Raw genomic sequence first — 15,389 nt, forward strand, 5'->3', positions numbered from 1 at the left:
GTGAAAGGGATTCCTTTCTTCAGCTCTGCTTCGTTCAACTTGTTGTTAATAAATAGAAATGCTATAGATATTTGGATATTGATTTTGTATCCTGCCACCTTACTGTATTCACTTATTACTTCAAGCAATTTCTTCATGGATACCTTTGGGTCTTCTAAGTATACCATCATATCATCTGCAAATAAAGATATTTTCAACTCTTCTTTGCCTATTCGAATGCCTTTAATATTGTTCTCTTCTCTGATTGCAATAGCTAAGACTTCCAGTACTATATTAAAGAGCAGTGGAGAAAGTGGGCAGCCTTGCCTAGCACCTGTTTTCAGATGAAAAGCTTTCAGCTTTTCCCCATTCAGTATAATGTTAGCTGTAGGTTTTTCATAGATTGCTTTTATTGTGTTCAGAAATGACCCTTCTATACCAATCTTACTGAGAGTCTTAATCATAAAAGGATGTTGTATTTTATCAAATGCTTTCTCCGCATCAATAGAGATGATCATATGGTTTTTATCTTTCTTTCTGTTAATGTGGTGTATTACATTTATGGATGTGCCACACTTTTTCAATCCAATCATCTGTTTGTAGACGTTTAAGTTGGTTCTATGTCTTAGCAGTCATGAATAATGTCACAATAAACATAGATGTGCAAGCACTTTTCTGACTGAGTGTTCTATTATCCTTTGGGTAGATATCCAGGAGTGGATTGCTGGATCATATGGTAGTTCTACTTGTAGATCTTTGTGGAATATCCATATTGTTTTTCACAGTGACAAGATGAATTTACATTCCCACCGGCAGTGTAGGAGAGTTCCCCTTTCATCACAGCCCTGCCAGCACTTATCATTTTTTATTTTTTTAATCTTAGTCATTCTGACTGGGGTTAAGTGGTATTTCATTGTGGTTTTGATCTGCATCTCCCTTATAATGAGGGATGTTGAGAATTTTTTCATATGGTTTTTGACTTTTTGTATGTCTTCCTTAGAGAATTTTTTTTTTTCGGCTGATTTTCCCATCTTTTAATTGGGTTGATCATTTTTTTATTTGGGTAAGCTGCTTAAGTTCTCTGTGTATTCTGGTTATCAGTCCCTTAGCTGAGGCATAGTTTACAAAAATATTCTTCCATTCTGAGGGTTGTCAATTCACACTAATTACTGTGTCTTTTGCCATGCAGAAACTTCTTAGTCTGATGTAATCCCACTTGTCTATTTTGGGGATTATCGACTGTACTTTGGGGGTCTTATATAAAATGATGATCTTGATGAATTGCACAATTGATAATGAAATTGCAATTAGTGTTAAGTATCAGGAAGGAGACGTACAGTTTCTAAAAGTATAATAACATTGTCTAGTTTCTTTGAAAAAGTGATCTATAGGGGCTAGTTAGATAAATAGGCATTAGCATGGCCACAAAATGGGGCCAGGATGCAGTTTATGGGGCTTTCTGGGTGAAATAAATAGCAGTTATAAAAGTGAAAACAGCAGAGTGGTGTGGAGGATTTGAAAAAAGGCCAGTTTATGAGAGTATGAGAGTAGTGGGGGGGGGAGAATATTGTTACTTGAATTGAACCCCATCTGGCAGCACCAGACCACAGAGGACCTTGTAGTTCATTACTGACTTTGGATTTCATTCTATGGGTTATGAAAGTCTTTTTTTTTTTTTTTTTTGACAGGGGAAAGGCAGATTCACAAATGTGTTTTTAGTAGACTATTCTGTTGGGCTGTAAAGAATGGATTAAAGAGGGACAATCTTAACAATAGAATATATTGTAGTTTAGCTAAGTGATGATAGTGGCTGGAGATAAAAATGCAAAGATAGGGATGGAATTCAGAGATTCCTCAAAAATAGAGTCCAATGCACTCTATGCTTGATAAGGTTGATACAGAAAGTGAAGTTTTAAAAGGGGTAGATAAAGGATGACTGTGAGATTTCTGACTGGTGCAACTATAGGACTTAGAGTGATCATTTTCTGAAGAGGAATGTAGGCGATAGACCAGGATCCTGAGAGAAGATTTTGACTCTGGATAATTTATAAGTAAAGTCATCGCTATTGTAGACACTAACCTTTGGTGAGTACTAGTACAATTCACCTCAGAGAAGAGAGCTAGAGATTGCTTTTCCTTTTGCTCCAAGATCAAAATTTGTGAATCCTAGGGAAAATTGATGAACTTAATGTGAAGATATTTATTTTTTAATATATTTTTCTTTTCTTTTCTTTTATACATTCAATCACATTATTTAACTTACAAAGTGAATATTCCATCATGTGAACATTTCTCCCTAGTCTAGTTGATAAAACTATAAAATTATCTTCAACAGATAGTACCACATTACTTTGTCCCATTAATGCTTTGCCTCTCTATTTTTCTTCTAAATGTCCTTCCTCAGATCTACTCTTCTAATGTAGACAGGATTTTCAGAGGATATTCAAGTTGATTGGATTACCTGGTTAGGGGGGACAATCTCAGTATTAAGTACGTTGCTACCAACCACCTCTAAATTTGTCCATGGCATTTAGCGATGATGATGATGGTGGTGATGATAATGGTAATGATGCTGCTGATGGTAGGTAGTAGTTACTGAATCCTTACTATGTTTCAGGCACAATTCTATGTGTATTATACACTTATTTCATTTAATTCCTTGAGTCCTGGGTACTATTATAACCCCTAATTTACAAATGAGGAAAATGAGACATAGAGATCGTCAGTACTTGTTTAAGTGTATACAGGTAGTAAGTGAAAGAACTAAGATTTGAATATAGTAAAGCTTCAGAGTATGAATTTTTAAATGCTTTACTATAGCATTCAACTGTAGAGAATTCTAGTATGCAGAGACTGAAAGAATTTGACTGGAAAAAGGTAGAAGACAAGGAATGCAATTGTGATATTGGAATCCACTACTTTAGTAAAAAGCTAGTAGTTGCTTTATAAAGTATAGTTCTAGGTCTGTTATTAAGGTCTGATGCATTCTGAAGGAGTAGCCTAAGTGAGAGACTGATGGTGATTTTTTTCTAAAAGTACCATAAAGTCAAACTCTTTAGTAACCCCCCAGCTAGGAGTTTTGGAATCTTAACATGTGGGAACTATATTACACTCGCCTTCATATTTTCAACATCTGAAAAAAGCTTTGATGTACAAAAAAATATTAAGTGAATATCTAGTGGATAAATAAATGAATTAATCCATTGTTTTTGTAGTTACAAATACTTCCTGGGTGTCGTTTTCCTGGCAAGCAGTCTAAGAAGGAGATAAACTGTATAATTCAGAGAACTGAGTTGTTGGTCAGAATTCTCTCAAAGTATTCAGCATTCTCATCAGCTATCAAGTAAGAAAAAGGAAGAAAAAAATAAGGAATAAAAACAAAAGCCCAGGTTACTTGGCAAGTTTACAGTGGATTCAAAATAGCTATTAATGTCTTTAATGATGTATAAACATCTAATTTACTTCAGGAGAATGACAACATTTTGTAGCTATTTATAAAGATTTCCACTCTAAATTCTTCTGTTAACCCTCATGCCATCTGTTAAAATGCAAAGAGAAGATGAGGTTATCTTCAATTTATAAAGGACATAACCTGAGCAAGTAGAGAAGTCATTTGCTCACTTAGTGAAAGGAATAAAATCTAGCTTTTTAAAGTTAATTGTATATATTTCTTCTATGAGTGAGAGAGGCCCTTGAAGGGTGTTGCCACACCATAATCTTCCCCTGCCTCTCAGCCAGTCAGGCATGCCTAGTGTGTACAGGTTGAGGTGGAATTCGAACTTGGGGCTTCCATGTGGCCCCAGTATCGCAAGTGGTGTCTCGCCACCATCAACACTGCTGCTGAGCCTAAAATATTGTTTTCTTCTTCAAAAATGTTTAATTCTATAAAAACATACCAAGTCTTTAAGTTCCTGGTCAACACCACTGATTCTGGAATAGGAGATACTTCTCACTGTCATGCACTATGAGAAAGCTATTAGAGTGCTCAGTTTGGTGTAACTGGCTTTCACTTTCAAATGTTTTGGTCCTGTTCATTTATTGGTTTACTAGCTCAACTCAATCCACCACAGGTTCCAGAGAGTGTGAGATAGTGGTTTCCAAGTGAATAGATACTCTGAATTTTATGAGTTGGCCATTTTTAATATCAAGGACTATATATTTTAAATCATGTATCTTGCAGTACCAGTTTGATATTTTTAGAGGAGAAATGTGTATTATTTATCTAATGTGAATATGATTATTATTTGATTTGTTTTGAATGTATAGCATATTTCATAACTTTCTTTTTAGATCTTTTTTAAATAAAAATTTGTATATTTTAAAATATAAAACATGATGTTAATAAGATAAATATAATATGAGTTGATTTGAATTTTTATCTACAAGACTGAAGGTATAAAATGTTTCTCCAAACTTGTCTTGTTGAAGACTATTCTATAGTACTTAAAGTATTCTGCCAAAGTTATAATGAGATTTATGTTTACATAATGCTCTATTAGCCTCTTAGTACAGTCACATCATGTAGCAGATGTACTTTTTGATCTTGTTTGAGAAATAGATTTGGCTTTCTGCTGATACAAGCTTATTGCTGTAAGTTATTTTAAATTCAATCAATCATTGATTTCCTGTTGAAAGACTTCCACAAGAACCATGTAGTCCTGTATGTTTGGGATTCTAAAAGAAATGCACCTATCAGCAAAAAGAAATAAGAGAGACTAAAAGGCAGTTGAGTAGTGAAAAATTTCCTAAATTTAATTTCTTTAAACACATTACACAGTATATGTAATTAATTGGATGTCTTGAATTGCAAATTTGAAATTAATTTTCTAAAAGTTTAAAGGATATTTTCTCTCTTTAATTCTGCATGTTACAGATGTTGGTTCCATCTTAAGGCTAATTAAAATCTGATTTATATATACATTAAAGCTATTTTTACTTTTCTTAGAAAATGACATAGTGATCACAGGACTAATAACATCAGGTGAATTGGAAGAAATAAATGGAAGAAGATTTCCATACTTTAGCTGACTTCAGGATTTGTTGATCCTTAGAGTTAAGGGACTTGAGTGATGAGACGGGAAGAAAGATGAGTTATGGGGATAGGTATTGATTCAAGCTATTGATATCATGATGTGCCATTTTCAGTGAAATTGATACCTTGCTAATACACATTGGTCATACATGACATAGTGATGCATCAATAAAAATCACGTATTCCTTGATTACAGACTTATCCACAGACTTCAATACATATAGAGATGAATTTGTCTTGTTACCCACTGCAGGTTTTCCAAATAATTTTTAAATATAATTTAGAAATCAACCCAGGACATTGCTTCTTTGTTCTGGAAGCAATCCTTCTGAAAACATGAAAAAAAAAATGGAAGGAAAAACTAAACTAGCACCTGAGATCTGTGAATTTTCATGTTGCTAGACAACTTTAAGGAAGAAAAGTAAGGTTTGAAAAAATGAAGGCCAATTTAACAAGAAAAATTCTCCCTGACAGTATTGTTTATCTCACCTATATAATGCCCTAGTTAGAAGTTTTATTTTCACACCCTATTTATTTTAGCAGTGCTTATATCCTGAATGGATTAGAAAAGTGAGTAGATTTTTCAGAAAGTTCTGAAAGTACATAAAGATTTAATGATGTGTTGAACACATATAGATGACTCAGTAATAAAAAGCCAGATAGTCTTTTTAATCCACACAGTCTCTTTTTACAGGTGGTAAGAGAGGAAGTCCTCACCACCTATACATTTGTTAAAATTATAAGAAAACCTGTACATCAATCTGTGAAGCAATTTAAGAGGAAAGAGGAGATTCTATTTATAGTGATGCAATTATAGACCAAGAGATGACTTGTGGTACTTGGCTCAAAGGTGTATGGTTTGTTTTAAATTGAACAGTACTTTTTTTTTTTTTTTTTTCCTTCTAAAGTCTTTCCTTTTGTTGCACTCAGTTCTTAAGAGAAGTCAGTTCTATCTGTGGTAAAGTGGCAGGGGGATGGGGGAATTTCAGAGTCAGTTCTATCTGTGGTAAAGTGGCAGGGGAATGGGGTAATTTAATTCCAAGCTAGATATTTTCTCCTGATAAAATGTTCATTTTTAGCACATATAGATGTACTCTGAAAATTGAATGCCAGATTGCATGAACACTGCTTCCAGCATTAAAAGAAAATGTAACAACAAACAATGATGAAAAAATAAAGTCTTAGAACTTCTTGGAAGTGAACTAAGAAATAAAGGGTAGATGATTTGGGACAAGTTTCTGAAGATGAGATTGAAATAGTAGCTATCATAGGTTTTCATGGATGTAGATTCTAAAATGGACATTCTCCAGCAGGTGGTTTGTTAAGTGCTCTTGGAACCAGTATCTTAGAGGAAAGCAAGTTTGGGCAGGGGAAGAAGAGGGGCTGTGATTCATTTGCATCAGGAGTCTCAGCTGACACTAATTGCTAAATCTGGATGGCCCTTCAGAGGTATACCAAGTGACAATAGGGTGACAAGAACATTTCATGTAAGCTGTCCCCCGGAAGAGGGTAAGGCAGCAATAACCTTCTTCAGAGAGCAATTTGGCTCTGAGCTCTCAGTCGGCAATAGTCCCTTCAGCTGGGGAATAAGAGCTTGCAATTGAGTGGAGCTCATGCTGAGTACCCTATGTGGAAGTGTTGACTTTATGTGAGGATAAGATGTCTAGAACTACAGAACCTAATATGAAAACACTAATTTCCCAAACAGGAGACTGGGGCTCTTTTTAAGCACGGTCTTTCTATATCCACATGTATTCAACCTACTAAAAGTTGAATTATTTCATTTGTTCGGAGTCTATTCTGAGTCCTGGACAATAATGCTTCATACTCTCCAGATGATTATTTCAGCAATGTAGCTGTGACTTCAAAGGGCGATTAAATTGTGTACCAGACCAGCAGCTTCCGTATGGTATGGTGTGTGATAAAACCACTGTATCCCATGATAATCTTTTCACAACCTCACTTTCTGTGCTAGGAAGAAGGTGTTTTCACCAATAGGATGTTATATGAGATCCTATCTAGGGAGCAAATGTTCTATGAGCCCTCAAATAATAGAACTCACTGAAGCCACATGGGCTGGGGAAATAGCTATTTCTGGAATATACATTGATTTCCATCGAGATGAGTCACTGTCTTTTCCAGGATGGAAAGGGTTCAATGCAATCAACTTGTTACCAATTCCTACTTGATTTTCTGAAGGGGTACTGCCACATAGACAATGGTGAGCTGGAGCTGTCTTAACTGTCTCTTAAGAGTTTATTGCAGGGAACCAGCAGTTAGCGTAATGGCTATGTCTCTGGACTCCCACATAGTCGATCGCGGTTCACGTCCCAGACCTGGTGGCTTAAAACTCATGCCGGGCACATGTGCATGCATTCCCAAGATCCAGAGAGGAGAATGGAGGAGAAGGGATTGCGGCATGACCATCCCCCCCCCCGGGGGTGACTTCTCGCTCTCTGTCTCTATGTCTCTCTCTGGCGAGCGCATGTGCCCTATAGCGAAAAACCTCTCTAAAAAAAATAGTTTATTGCATTTATCTTGTTACAGTTCTGCATTCAGTGATGTCAGGCTGGTAATTTGAGATTTGTCATGTGGGGATTATTAATGCTACAGATATAAAGGTTCTTTTCCCTGGATAACTAGCCATTGAGTATTTACTAGCACTCACTGTATTTTGGGTGCTTAGTTCTTTGCTGCTAAAAATATGTACATTCGGATTCAGTAGTAGATAAATTAGCCTTAGTGAGTGGCGGCTTATGCTATCTGGTCCTTGCATAGCTCCCACCTTTCTATCAGCGTGACTCTGTCATGAGTCCAAAGCACTGAAATAGTGAATGGCAGAGACTGACTGATGTCGTTTGGTAAATTCTGTCTCCTCTGTTATGAGTGCCACTTTGGAAGTAGACGTTCTTGGGTGACTGGTTAACATATAATACAAAGATTTACAAAAGATCCCATAGATCTGTCTACATACCTTTCATCCAGATCTGTTAATCTTCTAATCTTTCTCTTTCCATGTCCATGGTCCAGTAGTCAAGTCATTCATCACTTATAAGTATTCTCATTTCAAGGCACTTTTTTACCCTGTACAATATGGATTTCAACATTGTTCAAAGTTCTGACCATTTCAAAGATTTTCCCTGTCACTGACTTCCATGGTCACTCCTGGGTTAAGATGACCTGCAATCATAGGTCTTTTGTCTCTTAAACTCACATACTGAGTTAATGTACCCATAGCCCAAGTTTGATATTTATTTTCTTTCATCGTCTGGTCATAAGGAACTATTCCGTGACATAGAACTATAATCATGAGCTAAGAAAGGAACACAAAAATCTGTTTCATCTATTTGTGAACAGACACTTGTTCTCTTTGTACCTACCCATGCCAGATCCCACATATTCCATTTCTATTTTATGATGAATTATTGTTGGGTACACTCTATGTCACAACAGAATACAACTCATGATGAGAGCACACTGCACTGGCTGCAAGAACATTCTGTATAGCAGGTACTCTATCTCTACCAAGGTGCAAAAGGACAATATGAAAAACTTTCCCAACAATATTTAATTTTCTGCAGCAGAGGTACTGATCAAAAGGCCAAGGCATCTATATAGTGATTTTATTGCTCAAGAATCCTCCACATTGCATCTTTTTCCACCACATATACCACTAAAACAGTAGGATCTGCTGGGTCATATGGCTGCTTACACAGTAATCTGAGTCGGTTGTTATCTCTTTTCTTTTATGAATCCAATTAAAGCTGACTGCCTTTTGAGTAGTTAAGTAAATGTACTGAAACACTGTTCTGAAGTTTTGATTGTACTGCCTCTTAGGGGTTAACTGGATATTGTGTTTATTTAGCAGTGGGAGATATGATATAATAATTTTTCTTTTACAATATATGTAATCTGGCATGATACCAGACTATAGGACATATGAAAACTTCACTTCTGCAATTTTTTAGAGTGCGTATACAATATTTGGCACTGAAGTGTTTTTGGCTGAGTTAACATGCTGCCATTTGGTTTGGTTAACCAAAATTGTGAACTAGTTATTTGTTTTGATTAATGTGTTGTCATCAATGTGTGGACCAATGGCACATTCTGAAGACTAAATGTTGTAGATTACTTCAGGCAATACTAAAAGAATGCATAAGGATAAACCTAGCCCTGGGGAGAAAAATTGAAATGTACACTATTATTCCCATGTGATTATGAACTGTTTTTTTTGATAGGTATGATTTAAAAAGAAGTATTTCTCAAATTAATGATAATATAATTGAAGTGTGTTGATATACTCTAGCCAAAATAACACATTCAGTTATTGCAGTTGGGGCTGTGACTTGGTTGAGTTTGCAATACTTCATTGTCATCCTTCAGGATCCATCTGGTTCATGTGAAAGTCAACATAAGGAAAAAATCTGGAGACATGATGGGTACCATCAGCCTTTTATATTTTTAAGTATTTAGATGATTTTCTTTGAAATAAAATATAGTTTTTAAACTTACTATATTAGCTAAAAGGGGTTAGTTTTAGATTATTCCTTGTGGCTTTCCTTACTATGTTCACTCTTGCCTCACAAACCATGGAACCAGTGACAGAATTCTGATAATGATATTATGTGCTCATTTTAATAAACTCTTTAGGGAACAGGAAAATAGCCATAAGATATATTTTTTAACTCAGTGGACCCACTGAAGGACACACAAATTGCTTCCTGACTTCCATGTTCCCTCATTCTAATAGAGGTAGAGGTTAGGGGGTGAAAATGTTGACATTTCAGTTTTGACTGAGACATTGTGTCCAAGAGTCATAAAAATTAGCTTATTTTTCTTTCTTTAACATGAACTTACTTGAGTATATGACCAAAAATCCTTTTTAAAAATAGTACAAGAAATTTTACTTGGTGTCCTTACTGTTGTGAGGCAGAATCTTTTCTCCCAGAGACTTGGCCTATCTTCAATCAAAAGACTATGGTTCTGAAAACTGACTCAGATCTACATACTCTACAAAGATTTTGAGTTTTATCGAAAATAGCCATCCTGTCTCCTGATGATCTATCCTTGATTTCTTTTTTTTGTACTTGTTGAGTAATACCCTATCTTGTCCCTATGGACCTGGGGTTCTTGAACTATTTCCAAAGCTGTCTTATAAGTCAGGATGCCCTTGCTGCCAGTCCAACTTTGCTCTCATTAGGATAATTGCTTCCACTTTATCTCTGATGGTTAAGTAACACCATATGGCTTCCATTTTGGGGAGATTATATCATCTCCATTGCTATCAGGGAACCTATTTCTGTAATAGCATCTCCTACTGTTATTCTTGCCCTATGGAGGACAGCCTCCACTGAGCTTCTTAATAATGCTAGAGCCTTTATCACAAACAAAATTCTTATCTCTTTGCTAAACAATATCCTCCAGGCACACTCCATGAAACATAGTCATCTGGCTGGTTTTCTGGTTTTATGTATCATGTCTACTCTTAGTATGTCCACCTCTTGAAAACTTCTGAACTCTTATTCCATGATCTTCCAGACCTTTTTGTCATTTTAATTTTACTTCGTGTAAGGCATTTCTTTTATCATACTTCCAAGAATCATTCTTATAGAACTTTGGTGACTGTTTACCAGAGTTCTTGCTAGAATTTAAAATATTGAAAAAAAAAAAGAAGCAAAACATTAAAGGGACACAAAAATGGAAAATTATCTGTTGATGATCCTGTGTTGAAATGTGACAATATTTTTAACTGGGCTAATATACAGCGTATTCATGCTGGGAAAGTTCATTCTGTAAGCTGTAATGCATATACAGTGATTGAACACACACACACACACACACACACACACACACACACATGTAAAAAAAAAGGTATGAAGGAAAATGACCAGATAAAGAAGGACACCAAAGAGAAAGGTATCTGGGTTGAAATGGGAGAAACACTCTTTGTGAGAATCAGCAGAAAGAAGCCAGACCTTCTGGAACCTATTCCCTAAAAATTCATAGCATAATAAATATGAAAAATAAATAAGCTCTGGTCTATAAAATAAGAAATAACTGTAACATATGTGCAAAATATTGGGTTGTTGGAAAAATCATGATGCATTTTTTGCATAGAAAAATAAGTCATGACTTTTCTGACGACCTAATATGAAGCCCAATAATAAAATAAATAAGCATGAAAAAATATTAAATCATGGAGAGTGCTGTTATATCAATAAATTCTAATTTTATGCTCAAGTAAATGGAAGAATATAGCTGTTACTGAAGAGCAGTGAAGAACTTTGGCAGGACTGGAGGGTTTGGGGGGCATGTGGGATATTTAATGTATTTTAGTTTGTAGACATACATTTTCTTATTGTTTTTCTTTAATTATCAGTGGGCATTTGAACCTGCCAGAGAGAGAGAGAGAAGACTTCAAAGATGTGATCACAATCCAATCCCTCTGTTTCTCTGTCTGGTCAGAATCTGGGGCATGCCCGTATACACGCCCAGCATGATTATCATACCACCAGGACTGGAATCTGAACTGTTGGCTATGTGAGAAGCAGCTCCCAATGTACTGTGCTTAACTTCTTTTTTTTTTTTTTTTTTTGAGAGGTTTTCGCTATAGGGCGCGTGCGCTCTCCAGACAGACAGAGACATAAAGACAGAAAGCGAGAAATCACCCCCCCAGGGGGGATGACCACGCTGCAATCCCTTCTCCTCCATTCTCCTCTTGGGATCTTGGGCACGCACGCACACGCGCCTGGCTTGAGTTCTAAGCCACCGGGTCTGGGACACGAACCGCGGTCGACTACGTGGGAATCTAGTGACATAGCCATTATGCTAACTGCTGGTTCTCCTGTGCTTAACTTCTATGCTACATGGCTGATCCAGATTTTTCACCTTAATCATAGATTCTCACTCCTCCCAATCATGAATCTAACCTTGTCAGAGGTTTACTTACTGGCATTGAGAATTCAGCCTTCTCTGTAACTTTTCTACCCTTTTAAGTCCTGAGTCGAATCCTTAGCTTTTACTACTTCAAGGATATTTGACATAAGGTTCTCTTTATATTTTCCCAGTGATGTCTCTGGTTTTCATACTTTGTCTCAAATTGTAGTCAATCACTTTTTGTCTTTCTTTTGTATTTTTTCACTGCATCAATAGTACCCAGCAAGAGCCACTTGATTTTATAGTCTTTATAATTGCTTTTTATCTGAAGTTTTCCAACATCCCCTCCAGAGCATTCTCTTTCATGAATATCCTATCCTAGTTCACCAGTGGGGAAATTCACACATCAGAGTCTAACATTGCTTCATCTAACACAAGGCATGAGCCAGTACCTTTACAGAGTAGCGTTGTTCAAAATTCCTATTTTAGCACCTGTTTTCTGAAATTACTCTAACACCAATCTTCATAGGTCATCTTCTTTAGGAAATAAACATTTAGATGCAGCTGGTACACTGGGGAGTACTCTTGGGAATAACACCTATAAAAGATGGGAGAGGTGGGAGTGATCAGAAGGAAAATTTGAAATTGTTATAATTTTATTAGAGGACTTATCAGCTTACAATGGTGCTCTGAAGTTTGAATGGTCTTTTGTAAGTATTCAAAATGTTGACAAGAAGTTTGGACCTCTATACACCCCCATCAACAATATTGGATGTTGACTGTCTCTGGAAGATGGCAACCTTAAAAGAGGCATCTCCATTTTGCAGAAGGGCATTGTTAAAAAAGGGGTTCATTTGTGAGTAACAGAAAGCATACACCTTTGACTGGGGCAGGGAGTGAATGCTTCAGCCCTAACAAGGAGATCTAAAAGGTATATCACAGAATCTACTATAGTGTCAGAAAAATCCATTCATATAGAGCTTTTGGTACATCTAGGAGGACTTTATTATTTTAACAACTTATAAATGGGAGTACTTACTATAATATTGATTATGTAAAAATTTCATCTCTAAGTTTCAATATTGGTACTATTGTTTTTGTACATTGTTATTGTTATTTTTTAAAATAAACTATCTCTGGAAATAATTCTTTTTTTGTTGTTATTTTGGAGAGGTTTTTGCTATAGGGTGCGTGTGCTTTCCAGAAAGACAGAGGGAGACAGAGACAGAAAGTGAAAAATCACCCCCTGGGAGGCGGGAATGGCCACACTGCAATCCCTTCTCCTCCATTCTCAGGATCTTGGGCACACATGCACATGCACCCAGTGTGATCTCTGGTAATCATTCTTGTGTATGCATTTGACTTACAAAATTTTGATATCTATGACATTGAAAAATTGAGGCATCATAATTTTTATACACAAAGATAAAAAGAAAGGAACTATTAATATGGCCTGGTTATATTGATATAATAATTTAAACATGTATACAAAATTGTCAATCATCATTGTCTAATTACAAAATAACCAGTATGTACCAGCCAGATGGACATTTGAAATATTAGATTATTACCGATTGTATATATGATTTATTTAATGCTTTATAGTTTTAAGAATTTATTGTCATTTTTCTTTATCTTTGAAATCAGACTGTCCTGGACCATATTAAAAGACCTACAATAGTTATAGTAAAGCATATATTTATGTAATAAACTCCATGATAGGCAAAATACTTCAATGAATAACAAAACTGATTATGCTATGGATACCATACTAATTATGCTACATAAAAATGTAAATATAACATTTACCTATGTAACTCAAACTTGAATGAAATTAATTTAAATAAACTGAAATGGATCTCTTTCTTTATGTATACCCCATTTTCGATGTGTCAAAATTACTTTCTCTCTATGTTCCAATGTGCCTTTTTGATATTGGTTGAAACTCATTACTTTGTCCTGCCAAGTAACATTTGTTATCAACATAATACATGCCACTAACAATTTTCAATTTCCAAGGGTAAATAGAGACCAGTTTTATACTTTCAGCAGGTATGTTTGTCCTTTGGCAGTAGCTACTGAGGATACTACTCTTGCTTAAATGCATGGGTGTAGAGTAGCAATTTATTTTTTAGTATTAAAATAACCTGAAAAAATAGTATTGTTCTTGGTTATAAAAAGAAGGTCAAATTTTCTAGTGGAAAATTCCAATGAGTGCTATAGAAGTCTATTTAGAATTTTGGAGCATGTGATATGTTTATGACCAAATCAATGTTTATACAGAGAATACTTTTATCCCACTTAACATTCTCAATATAAAAGCAAAAACAATTTATTTCACCTACTATTGTAAGATATAGCCCTACTTTGGTGTTATTATTCTTTCATTCATTAAGTCTTTTTGTAACCATTCACTAAAGAGCCTCCATGATGTTTAATTCATTTGACTTTCCAAATTAAGAAGGTTTATAAATTTTATTTTTCTACCACAAATTACTTTCTGTGAAGTTTCATGACACTGAGTACAAAACTGGCTACTGAGTCTAACCTGATATTGGATCTGGGAATAGGTGTCACTGGTCTTATACATGAAATGTCATGACCTCTGTGGTGGGTGTTAGCTGCTAGTTCACACTCAATCTGGAAGATACTCTTCACAACAAAAGTAGGATATAAATTTTCTTTTTTTCCCATTTCTGCTGTGTAGGCAGAACTCAGAAGCAGATGGCTAGAGAACACAATGTCCTAAGATTAGAGACAGGAAAATGCAGGTCCCCCCAAATAGAAAAAAAGTCAGTCCACAATACTAAGTAAGGCAGGCTAGATATTTTATAGAACATAGCAGAGGGGAAGAAAACTAGCTTAATAAGCACTTTGGTTAGAACAAAACTTTACTTAAGGTAGCCTTAAAACAAACTGAGGAAGGGCTAGGATGCCAGAATAAAGACACATAGCACAGAGAAGTGTGGCAGGATAATCTGAGCAATAAGACACTAAATCCAGAGCAATACTCACAAAAATCCTTGACAACGCTTTAATTAGTTTATGACAAAGTAGGCATTGAAATTTGAAATATACAGAATTTAATGGGATTTACTGTATGATGCATGAAATTATGCTATTGTTTAGTGTATATATAGTTCTTACTATATGGTATAAATTCAGTCATTCTCAACAAACCCATTTATTGTCTATATAAACTGCCCAGGTAATACTTGCATTGGACTGACTCTACTGACAATTTTAAGTACACAGAGAATAGAAAGCAAGACAGTAGTAGTTATTGAGCCATTTTTTTCTTAATCATCTTCATTTTCACTGATTTTACTTTGGTTTTCATATATTCCCTGATTTCCTTCTCATGTCTTTACTCAGGATATGTCATTGCCTGAACCAATCCGTCTGCATTTTCACGTTATTCTCTTGCCTATTTTTTTTTTTTTTTTTTAGATTTTTTCTATATAGCGTGCATGTTCTCGCCAAAAAGACAGACAGAGACAGA

Source organism: Tupaia chinensis, unplaced genomic scaffold (assembly GCF_000334495.1).
Source record: "Tupaia chinensis unplaced genomic scaffold, TupChi_1.0 Scaffold000606_1, whole genome shotgun sequence".
Classification (NCBI taxonomy): Eukaryota; Metazoa; Chordata; class Mammalia; order Scandentia; family Tupaiidae; genus Tupaia; species Tupaia belangeri.